Genomic DNA, 11,761 nt, shown 5'->3' on the forward strand with positions numbered 1-11,761 from the left:
GTCAAAAGGCCTTACAGTTTGAAAGTTCTTGCAGTTTTAAGTTGCCTAGAGACCTCCTAAGAGAACTTCAAAGTTAGATTTGAGGCACTAAATAGCTTCGTAAGGACCCAAAAATTGGGGGAGGAGAAAAGCTTTTCCATAGACCTATAGAGTGCTTTGAGAGCTTTCTGAAAATGTAAACAGTTCGTTAATCGGAGTCCCAGATCAAAAGTTGTCTCCTGGAAGTTGGACTACCATTTTTGGATTTTTCTAATTTTACACTGACTTCTAACGTAATTTCTAGAACCTTCTGTTTTGGCAATGGATGCCAAATGGCATATTCTAAAATGTATTCCAAACCCTAAACTTAATTGGGTTTTATTTAAGAACATTTATGGCATTGTAAAGGCAGTTTTTGGTGGAGTTTGGGAGAGGGTACTGTGAGGAGGATTTTTCTCCAAAATCAGACCATTGTAAGCCCATGCGGCATGTCTTTGAGTCTATTTTCATTGTACTGAATGTAATAGCACACCACTTCTGATAACAAAATTTCTCTTTACTATTGTGTTCATTTTGGCTTGCTGTTTGTGCCCTCATCAGAGACTGTTGATCTAAGAATGAGATATTCTAGTAGGGGAAATCGCGGTTATTTTAATGATGATCTCAAGAGAGAGATCAGAAAGGTAAACTAATCACCATTTGATGGATCTAGAGCCATTATCACACAGGTATGTGTTATGAAGGGAGACATCTATTTTCAACTCAACCCAATGTCCGAAAAGGAAGCAATCAAGTTCGCAGCACTCCATTTGAAAGGAGTGGTGGAAAAGTTGCGGCACCATGGATTTGTCACTCTCGGCCATGACCAAGTAACCTCTTATGTTGAGTTCACTAAGAGACTCAATGACCAGTTCAATGGGAACGATCCTACACTAAACTTCAAAGATCTAGCTTAGCTAAATAAAATAGGTATGGTAGACACTTACATCACTGAGTTCCAAAGGTTGTCAGTACTAGTCACAAGCTTCTCTAAAAGATGTCGAATCGTGTTATTTATGGATGGGCTAAGAGAATCTTTGAGAGGTTGGATCAAAGGGTTCAACCCGGGCACACTTAATGAAGCTATTTAGAAGGTGCTACACAAACATTGACCCCACAAGAAGACAATAACAAGGAGCCAATTCAGAAATATCCTCCGTTGGATGAAGACTCTCGACAAGAGCTCCGGAGGAAAAAGCTCTGTTTCACATGCAAGGAACCATGGGGACCTGGTCATCGTTGCCTTGGAAAGGGATAGATTCCTTACATCAAAGTGTTGCCTGATGATGATGAAGGACAAGAACCTAAAGTGACAGGAGAAGAAATTAACTAGCAGGAGAGAATAAATACCCTAATAGAAAAAGGGGGTTTCATTACCCTCACTACAATGATTGGAAGTAGTATCTTCAAGGTTTGTGGCACACTTCACAGGAAACAAGTCACAGTCATGATTGATAGTGGCGCCACAACCAATTTCATCAATTCCTCTTTGGTCACTAGTTAGGGATTGCATGCAGTAGAGCATGAAGGATTTGAAGTTAAGGTTGCTGGAGGAACCTTGTTACCCTACTACACTCATGTGATCCGACGGCCACAAATTTCCATGGGAAAATATACCTTGACAGCTGATTTCTTTGTCATAGATTTGGTTGATACTAATGTCATATTGGGCATCCAATGGATGGAAACCCTTGACCAGTACACCCAAAGTTTCAAGAAGATGGGCTTTTCATTCGAGACAGATGGCAAGAAGGTGTTGTTAAGAGGAATGTCAAATAAAGAATCGAGGGACATCACAAGCAAGAAAATGGAGGCAATTTTTAAACATGATACGATCCCAAACGCTGCAAGTGAAAACTTGACAATCAACACTGTTAGCACTAGAATTTGCACCCTAAAACTAAGCACCTAAATACTTAGAAATTCCAGTGAACATGGGAACAATCACGAGTTTGTGGGTAAACTATGTAAGTGACTGAACCTCCGGATTTTAGGCCGGTTCCTGTTTGATGTTATGTGATGCTCTACCTATATTATGAACTTTTGACGAAAAGGGGTAGGAGGTACAAAAAAGGATTACTTAAACCAAAAAGTTGATGAACCAAAACAATGATGAAAGATTTGATGTTTTAATAACACAACAATATGACATACAATCAACTATGCGACACAACTTTGATGAAAATCTCTGCATAAAAGTTATTATCTTGCATTCGAAACCCTAAAAGTTGCTCATTTGCATTTTCGCATTGCATGGAGAGAATATAAGGTGGCTCGGCTAGGGTTTTTTGAAGCCATTTCCTTGCTTCATCTGCAGTCGCCATTACTGAAGGTTATATGTTCTATGTTTTTCCTCTCCTGCTGGGCACGCCTTGTTGTATGAAGCCACCATTGTTGAGGGTTTTTGTTCACATGCTGCCACTGATGCTTGCTGGAGCATTTGAATCAAGGGTTTTCTGTGGCATACCGCCATGAGATTTTCTTTGTTCATCTCAGCCATGAATGGAAGCACATTTTTTTCTAGTGTAGCCACCATATTCGAAGTCATTCTTACTGATTTCTTCTTGCTGTTTGTCTATTTCGAGCCGCCATATTCAACCATATTTGCAGGTAACTTTTTTCGTGGATTTGCAAGGCACGTTTTTCTTAAATGAAGAAAAGAAACTAGCTTCGAGTTGCCACTTTTGACATTCTGTTTTGCTTGAAGCACGATTTTTGAATTTACACCAGCATTGTTGTAGAAACAAAAGAAATTTTGCGCGTTTATTTCCTCTCTCTGTTGAAATGTCGCCATATTTGAAAAAGAAAATGGGGCTTTGTTGGGAATAACAACTAGTTTTTGTATGGAGTCGGGTGTATCTCTTTGCATTCGTATTTACCAGTGCTGTTGTAGAAAAAATCTGGGCATATTTTATGTTTATGTTGCTAGTTCATGAAGAAATTTAGTAGCTGTTGTACTGGGTTTCTCTTTACCATTCTATAGGTGCTCATTATGTTATTCGCTACCTTTCAAAATATTCAGATTTTAAGGTCGGCTCTGATCCTCTTATGTATAACGTTGGAAAATAAAAATATCTAGCTTTTCCATCCTGTGATAACTCATCAAAATGATAAGCAACAGTTACATCATTTCGGTTTAGCTGAAGCTTACCCAACATGAGGTGTTATCAAGAACTCACAATGAATTTTCCCAAAGGAAAAATGAATGTAGCTTCTCTAATGATAACCCAACATTTGTCCTTTGATTCACACTGTTGTTTTGTCCATATTTTTTATCTTTCACTGTTGAGCCATTGTTTGACAGTCAATGGTTTTTTCACCATTCCTTTCCATTACTTTGATCTTTGCAGCAATAATAATTGATATTAGAGTCGAATAATATCTTCAAGCAAATTCTAAGCTTGTTCAGCATGTAACTACTTAAAACAGGATTTCATTGCCATTGCTACTCTCTTTGTATACTGTTGGAGAAACTAAAGACAAGAACTATCATTCTAGATTCTTTTATAATCTGCTTATCTAACTTTAGATGTTGAAGTTCATCTAAACAATTCATTGTCTTTGCATGCTGAAATAACTATTTCGTGATTGTTGGTACTCTGGTTCTTGTATGAAGTTTGAAAGTGTATTCCATGAGGTTCGAGCACGGGCTTGTGACACTCATAAATTATCCTTCTATGATTTGCACTTATTCCTTACGAAATCAATATGCTTGCACTTTGGTTATAATGAAAGGTTTCATATTAAAATAATATGTCCTACATCCCTTTGACATCATACTATTCTGTTTTGCATTTAATCACTTAGAATATACTAACTATTTTTATATGTATTCAGAATGAGAGAAATATGACATGTGCGGGTATGTAGTTTTGGATAACCAATTATTGCTTAGATCTTTAAGATCTAACTCCGCTCTTTCTTATGCAAGAAAACGAGAACCAAGAGCTACCAGATCGAGGACCGGACCAGGAGCAGCAACAAAGGACACTTAACCAGTCAAAGGTTCAAAAGGCAATGACTGGTTACCCCTGACTCTTCTCTCATATGTCATACCTTTCTTTTATTGTCAATATGTATAAAAACAGTAGTTAAACTCACGGCTTGTGTGAGATAGTTTACTTTCAGCATTTCATTTTTTTTGTAAAATATCAATTGTATATTCGAGAATTGAATGATACAAGGACATTTATATGCTTTCAAATATAAAATGAAAAAGTGCTTTCAAAAAAATAAAATTTTCAGGACTGAATTTTAACATGTGTTAAAATTAAGTAACATTTTTTGTGACCTCTTGTTGTTTTTCTACTTGCTAGACACTGGATCAGTAGCCTTAACAATCCATTGGGCATAGAGTCTGAAATTAAAATGCATCCTAGCACCTAGACCTAACATGACGCAACTTCTAAAGTTGCTAGTTGAGTTTTGAATGCATGTACGTGAATTTAATAGGACATAAAACTCTTATTAAGCTAACTGATATGTATGGTCAAATTCAAGTAATAGCTTTAGAAGCGAAACCTTCATAATCTGACCATATTATTGATGTATGGATGAATAGGTGGGTTTGAATGAATGCATATGAATGGCAGAATGTGGATATGCATGTATGTATTGTTGGCAGCAGGATTTGATTAGCTGCAACATTATGTATGTGCATATGCATGTGTTTGCTAGGTATGTGCAGGCATTTGAACACGTGTTGATCATGCATGAATGGGATGGGCGAATTATGAAAGCTTAACAACACAAACCAGCAACTTGACCAACCTAAAACTTAAGGAAAATAGGAAACTAACCTAGGAAAGAAAACAAAAAACTGACACGCGATTGGACAGTGCTTAGGAAAACTCAACTAAAATGCAGATGCACTTATTGAAAAACAGGAAAAACTATCCTAATATATACAAGATAGAACTAATAATTCATACTTCAAAACAACGCTTGAGGTGGATTCCATTAACTGGAATCAACAACACATCACCCTCCATACTAGACAGCTGGAACGCATTATGTTCTTTGCATTGGGTAATGATAAATGGACTGCTCTAGAAGTGATCAAACTTCGTATGCTAGCCTGGCTTGCTTTTCAACACGTCCCATTTTAAAACATCTCCCTCAACAAAAATTTTAGAAGAAGCTTTCTTATCAAAAACTTGCTTTGTTTGAAGCTGATGATATTCCATTGTTTCCATAGCTTTCCTTCTAGATTCTTCTAATTCCATCAATTCTACATATCTTATAGCCATAGGATCTTCCTCCTCAAACATTTGTAATTGATGCACAATATCCAAACCTAGAAATTCAACAAATAATGGTAATCGAGCTTCCTTCCCATAGACTAGCATATAAGGAGAGTTTTCCATGGATCTTTTAGAAGTTATACGATCTGCCCACAATGCAGCCTTTAAATGAGAATGCCAACTTCATTGATTATCTTCCATTACTTGTTTGATAATTCTTATCATATTTTTGTTGGTGCTCTCAGCCAAACCGTTCCCCTAAGGATAGTAATTTGAGGATGTGCTTAGGTGAATACCATTTTTCACAACCCAATCTGTTATCTTTAAACCAACAAAAGCCAAAGCATTATCTAATATTATAGATTCCGGTATACCAAATCTGGTAATTATATCTTCATAAAAGATCAAACCAGATAGCTCAGTTGCATCCTTTAAAGGAATGGCCTTAGTCCACCTGGTAAAATAATCTATTGCTGTGAGTACCCACTTATGTCCAACACTGGAAGGCGGATTGATTGGTCCTATGAAATCCAATCCCCATTTTATGAAAGGTTGATCAACTTGAATTGGCTGCAAGGGCATGGGTGAAAGCTTCTCCTTCCCGGAAAAAAGTGCACACTTTACACACTTTTTACACCATGTGTAACAATCTTTAAATAATTCTGGCCAATAATAACCAGCACGCATGATTTTCCATGCTGTAGTTCTAGGTGAGAAATGACCTCCTGAGTTTCCATCATGAAATTCTGTAAGTACTCTTTCCACTTGATCAGAGTCAATACACTGTAATAATATGCCATTGATATCTTTTCTGAACAACACATAATTCAATAGGACATAAGGAATAGACTGTAAACGAAAATATCTCTGCTTAGCTCTATCTAAATGTAATGGACATTCACCAGTTTTTAGAAAATGAGTCACATCATGCACCCAACCTTTATTTTTTGGTGTTTTATCAGCTTGCATATTATCATTGTTGAACAAAACAACAAATGTAACTGCATCCTTTTCATCATTTTGACTTGCTGCCATTTCCTCACACAATCCTTTACCTCTTATCAGTTTTGTGACGTTGATATCCACATCAAATTCCATGATTTTAGCAATCCATCCAGCTCGTTTGTCATTCAAATCTTTGCTCAGCAAAAATTCCTTTACGCTTGGATGGGTTACCAAAATGTGTACTTTATTGGTAGCAAGTAGGGGTTTAAATTTTTTTAAGCTGCATACTACTGCAAGCACATGTTTTTTCACAAATGTATACCTAGTTTCATAATCAGTTAGAGATTGACTGAAAAAAGCTATGGGCTACTCATAGTTGTCATTATTCTTCTGTACCAGCATTGCAAAGATGTTGTCAATGCTACCAACAACATACAAAATGAAATCCTTAGCAAAATTCGGACTAACAAGAGTCGGTGAGGTTGATAATGCCTCCTTGACGGTTTGAAAACTATCTTTCCCCTCTTTAGTCCATTTGAACTCTATGTTCTTCCTCAACATTGTTGTTAATGGCTGCTGCAATCTTGCCATATCTGGAATAAATCTTCTGATAAAATTTATCCTTCCTAAAAAACTCTGCAAACTTTTCTTGTGATTAGGTAGTGGTAATTCTAGGATAGCTTGTACTCGTTCGGGGTCAATAGTAGCTCCTTCCTTGGACACAATATGTCCTAGCAGCTTACCCTCATGTACTATGAAAATGCTCTTTTTCAAATTTAGGGAGATACGAAACTCCTTGCACCTTTCAAAAATTTGCCTTAAGTGAAGCAAATGTTCATCTGTAAATTTACTTAAAACTATCACATCATCAAGATATACCAATAAAAAATTATAAAGACCTTGAAATGCATGCTCCATTGCCTTTTGAAATGTTGCACAAGTGTTAGACAACCCAAAAGGCATCCGTTTGTAGGCCATAGTAGTCCATTTTGGTGTGAAAGTTGTCTTGAATTGATCAGCTTCATTTACACGCACTTGGTTGTAACCAGAATAACCATCCAAGAGGGAAAACATTTTAGAACCAGCTACCAGCTGAAGAATCTACTCTATAGAAGGCAACGGATGACAATCTTTGAGGGATGCCCTGCTGAGATCGCAAAAATCCACACACAACCTGATCTCACCATTCTTTTTCCTCATTGGAACTAAGTTTGATACCCAAGATGTGTGCTTGATTGGAAAAATGACCCCCCCTCAACAAGCTTGGTTAATTCCTTGATCATTAATGGTTCTAGCCTTGGATTTATAGGTATTTGTTTTTGTCTTATAGGTTTTGAATTTCGATCCAAATCAACTGTGTGTTCCACTATCCTTGGATCAAAACCTTTCAAATCAGAATACTACCATGCAAAAATTTCTGAAAATTCTTGACACAACTCTTTAAATTGTTGTTTTTCTTCAGCTGAACAAACTTTACCAACTTTCAGAAATTTGCCTTCTGCTATTTCCAGCTCTTCGAAATGCTCATCTTTCACCTGCATCCCAGCTTTTCCCTTCTTCAGCTGATCATCACTATTGAAATTGGACTCTAATGCAACTAGTCCTTTTGGAACTTTATTATTTTTCAACTGAAAAATCTAATTGTCATATTGTTGTTTTATTTAATTCTGATTTGTAATAGCAAAATGCTCTTCTTCCAACAAGAAAGTTAGAATCTACTCATCACTATCAAAAACCTGCCAGTTGACATCATTATCAGGTATAGATGGCCGGATAACCAGCTTCACATGCGCTAGTACCTTCTCTCTTTTAATATCTTCTACTGGATCAAACTGAGCCCCAGCAGCAGCTAGTCGATCTGCATATTTATTTTGATTTCTAAGAACTAAAACAGCATTAAAGGCATTGAAATCTTCAATTAAATCCCATACCCATACCATGTTCCTATAGCATTTTAAATCATGTTTTTTTGCAATACTTAGGCCTCGAACCTGATTTACCACTAACTCACTATCATCGTAAACTTTCAAAAAGCTAATACCACGTTTCCTTGCCCATTCAAGACCAGCTATCAACCCTTTATACTTAGCTATATTGTTCGTACAAGAAAAAGCAAAATGGAAAGCTGAGTAATACCTTTCTTTGGAAGGCGATATAAGCATAGCCCCTCCTCCGAAACTATTTTTACTACGAGAGCCATCAAAATACATTTCCCACAATTCATTTTGCTGATTGGACAATTTTGCAGCCCCCTTTTCCAGATTAGGAATCACTGCATCCAACTCATGAATGACATAATTCCCCATGCTTGCTTCCACAACCTTATCGGAAGGACTGTCAACAATATTTTCTTCTGCCCATGCTCGTAACAAGACATCAGGAATACTACCATTTTCATAACTATCATGAATAACAACAACTAGATTGCCACATGCTCATGATTCACTGCTGTTGCATCTGAAATTACATTTACAGTGCTAGAAAAATACAATTCTATATGATCTTTGGCCAATCTTTCAGACTTAATGGTAACTTTTGTCCCATATCAGGTCCTAAACAACATATGAGACCAGTCAGTAGACAAATAACCACCTATTTTGGCTGTGAAATCTCTTGAAAGACACATGGCAAAGTATGGGGGTAAGTCAATTACACAAATATCTTGGGGAACAGCAAAATTAGGACAAGCATGAAGTGTAAGATCTAAACCCCTAATGATCCCTAGGGTATTTACTGCTGTTCCATCTAACTGGACAACACCTTTCTCTAAAGGCTGATATTTGAGTCCTAACTTATCAACTATTTTCTTGGGCATAACAGAATTGCTGGCACCACTATCTACCAGGCAATCGTGGACTAGTTTATTACCTACAATCACCGTTAAATAGAAAGGAGGGGGTTTAGGGTCTTTGACTACCTCATTGCTTGATATATTGTTGCTGTCTTGCAAATGATTTGTAAGTACACTGCCTCTTACTGCTGTTGTAGATTCACTTTCACCTTTTAGCCCTTCCAAAGCAACTTACAGCATGTCCTTTTGCCCTGGAATTGCCAGCGTGTCCCATACTGACATATTCACATCAACTTCTTCATACTATCCACAATATTGAATGGTATAGTAGGTTTTTCCTTTTGGTGAGGTTGTTCCATATCACAGTTAGCTTGTAAATGAGGTTGTCCTTTTGATTCAACAGGTGGATTCTTTTGTAGCATGTGTATTTGTGGAGTGGATATCTGTGCAACTGCTTCACCTTTATTGTTCGATTTAACTAGTGTTTTTGATGCATCAGCTACTTTACTAGCTACATTGTTGAGCTCAAAAGCTCTATTTTTAGTTCTGGTGTAAACAACAGTTGTAGGATCATCCATATTCACACCATAGAACTCCTCCCCTTGCCAATTTAAAAGTCCAATCTGATTTGGATGTTGATTCTGATGTGGAACAGCGTCATCATGAGGCGCATCTTGCTAGGCCATTGGCGTATTCTGTACCATAAATGCTTGGTTGATTACACCGTTTGCACATGTACTTTGATTATGTGGCTGATTGCATGGAAAACACCACTCATAATCAACCACAAGATTGTTTTGAGCAGGTACTAAGTCCTTTGAAGTACTAGTTGCAGCAAGATTATATGGTTGAAATGGCCTTGAATTTACATTTTGCCTATTTCCTTGGTATCCTCCTTTATAATTCTGCTTGTAGCCTTGATACCCGCCTTGGTTCTGCTGTTGGAAATTATTATTTGGCTGGTAAGGCCTTGAGCTTTGAAATTGTTGTTTCTTAATATTTATCAACTCATTACCGAATGTTTGTAAAATACCTTTGATTTCATGTAAATCATTCGGTTGAGCTGACACACCATTTGCAGCTACTGTTTGCTGTGAATTTGGAGCCGGTAGTGCTGGTGCTGATGATATCATTGCTAATGGAACCTCTTGTAGTGGTACTGTAGGCTGTATAACCAGCGCCACAAGAAAATAGGCATTGGTGGCCTTGGAGCTATCTGACCAGCTTGTATCAAATTATTCTTTGCTCTAATAAGTTGGTAAGCTACAGGTAACGTATTGCCACCCAATGTTTGGATCATAAGAGTAATACTACTATTAAAAGCTCTTAAATAATATAAGAACGCATGTTCAGCAGTAGGCCTCACTGTCACAGGAATTCTTTCCCAATTTTTTTGAAATCTAAAGGTAAAATCAGAGACTTGCTCATATGGTGCTCTCTGAATGGTGGCCATCTGCTGAACTAGTGATAGATGATCAGAATTATCTTTGAAAAAGTTGCATAGTGCTCCACCAAGTTGATCCCAATCTGCTATTGATCTTGTAGCTAATCTTATATACCATTCCAAAGCCTTTCCTTTGAAAGATGCAGCTAATAGCCTCATAGCAATATTGTCTTCAGTAATATGATGTAAGGCACACAGCTTTGCAACATCTTGAATGTGCTCAGTGGGGGTAACTTGGTCTTCTCCTGAGAAATAAGGTAGGCTTTTGAGGGCTGCCACTGGTATATCATCATGTTGAGCCAAGTTTAAAGGACTGCCCTAATTAAATGCAACAAAAGCTCTAGCCATTTGAGCAGGTATAGTTCTATTTCTTGGTATCTCGACTTGAGCAGCTGACCTATTTGTGGCAGCACGAACTCTTGTAGCAGGAGGTGTTGACCGTGCTCTCCTTGTGTAAACAAGAGTTTCTTGGATTTTTTCAAATGTCCTTTTTCCTCTTCTATGGGGAGACAACTCTCTATATTGAAAGTTCTCTGATCTTCTTGTGTGTCGTTTCATAAAAACAATGCAACACTAATCCTTATAATTTTTCATCAATAGAGTTGCCAACTACACTGAAAAAGACTTAAATTGCAGGTTTGCACAGTAAAATCATCAAATAAAAAATAGTACATTATACTGTCCCACCGGGTGTGTCAAAAACTGTTAGCACTAGAATTTGCACCCTAAAACTAAGCACCTAAATACTTAGAAATTCTGGTGAAAATGGGAACAATCACGAGTTTGTGGGTAAACTATGTAAGTGACTGAACCTGCAGATTCTAGGCCGGTTCTTGTTTGATGTTATGTGATGCTCTACCTATACTATGAACTTTTGAGGAAAAGGGTTAGGAGGTACGAAAAAGGATTACTTAAACCAAAAAAGTGATGCACCAAAACAATGATGAAAGATTTGATGTTATGCAATGATATGACATACAATCAACTATGTGATACAACTTTGATAAAAATCTCTGCATAAAAGTGTTTCAGAAGAAGGCTTTTAATGAATAATATCAAAAGATATAAACCATAACCAATATTATCTCATTAAACTGCACAACTTATGACCTATGCATAACGATTTTACTAACACATATAGGTGTGAAAATGAGACATAAATTTAAAGGTTCTTGAGAAAACACAGAAAATAAACATCAATCAGCAACCTTGCACACAAAAAATGAGTCCCAAAGTAGATCCAACTAACTGTATTATGCCTTCAAAGGTCAAAAACATCAACTTCAGAGATACAACTCGGAAAAATGAGCATACAAAGGA

Source organism: Cupressus sempervirens, chromosome 4 (genome assembly GCF_028749045.1).
Source record: "Cupressus sempervirens isolate cs-2001-9-10 chromosome 4, ASM2874904v1, whole genome shotgun sequence".
Taxonomy (NCBI): domain Eukaryota; kingdom Viridiplantae; phylum Streptophyta; class Pinopsida; order Cupressales; family Cupressaceae; genus Cupressus; species Cupressus sempervirens.